Genomic DNA, 1,104 nt, shown 5'->3' on the forward strand with positions numbered 1-1,104 from the left:
TTTGCTTTTTATGTGGTAAACTGATTTAAAATGTATGCCAGTCATCTTCAGGGAACTCATTTCAGTCAAGATGAAACTAGTCTTACCTGAATCAATGTTTTAAGTGTCCCTGTGGCTCGGCATTTTGAATAATCAATCTGTCTCCATCGCTTCTTAATCATGCGCATCACAGTCTTTTTTATTTGTCAACCCTTTCGGATCCTGCCTTTTTGTTATTAACATGCCCCTAATGTCACATGCAAGCCTTTTCTTTAAAACAAGCTGCTCATTGGTGTATTTTGATACTTTTTATTATTACTAAATCTTTTTTCCCATAATTACACCACAATCATTATATAATCCCATAACAAAGAGTCTATTGAGGCACCATGCTTTTGTCAACTATGGGACACAGAATCCATAATTGCATTATTCAGCTTCTCCCCCCCCCCTCCCCTTTTGCTTTGTAGAAACACAACCTATTTCACCAGTCACATTTGCACCTTGTTTGCCTGGTTATATATTATTTACTAAATCGTTGCCCTGCGGATAAACCTTGTAAAGTTGCTTTAAAAAAGTTATTTGTTTGATAATTAAGTCCTGAAAACCCATCGTTTAATGATTATTCCGAACCCATAAGGCAGAGAACCTCCATGACGTTTTTCTCTAAGTTTAATTACCGTATGCTAATTTCCTTGCCTACTACGTGATTAATTAAAATCATATTTTCATAATCATTTGGCACTAGTATTGTTTTAGAATTATCATGATCCCCTAAATAGTGTATGTAAATAAAGTCGGCTCTAATGGAAAGAATCAAAATGCAACGCTGAAGACCTTTATGTGTTTGTATGCATGCGATTGGCAACATAACTGGCTTATTTACATTAAATACGCCACAAGGTTACAGTGCAGATCAACGTCACTTTATCGCTGATTACTTCTCTTAACCGCCGGAGCTGTGACTGATGCTCCGGTCCCGGTGTCCACCAAGATTTACCCTGGAGTTTTTAAAAGAAACAGACTTGAAATAGTTTCAGGAGCAGGTAAGAAGGAGGCTTTTTTTCAAAAATGGTCATATCTCTGCGGGCTCGCTAAAAAATTGTTTATTGCAAGGCAGGAATG

This window comes from Alligator sinensis, unplaced genomic scaffold, assembly GCF_000455745.1.
Source record: "Alligator sinensis unplaced genomic scaffold, ASM45574v1 scaffold170_1, whole genome shotgun sequence".
Taxonomy (NCBI): Eukaryota; Metazoa; Chordata; order Crocodylia; family Alligatoridae; genus Alligator; species Alligator sinensis.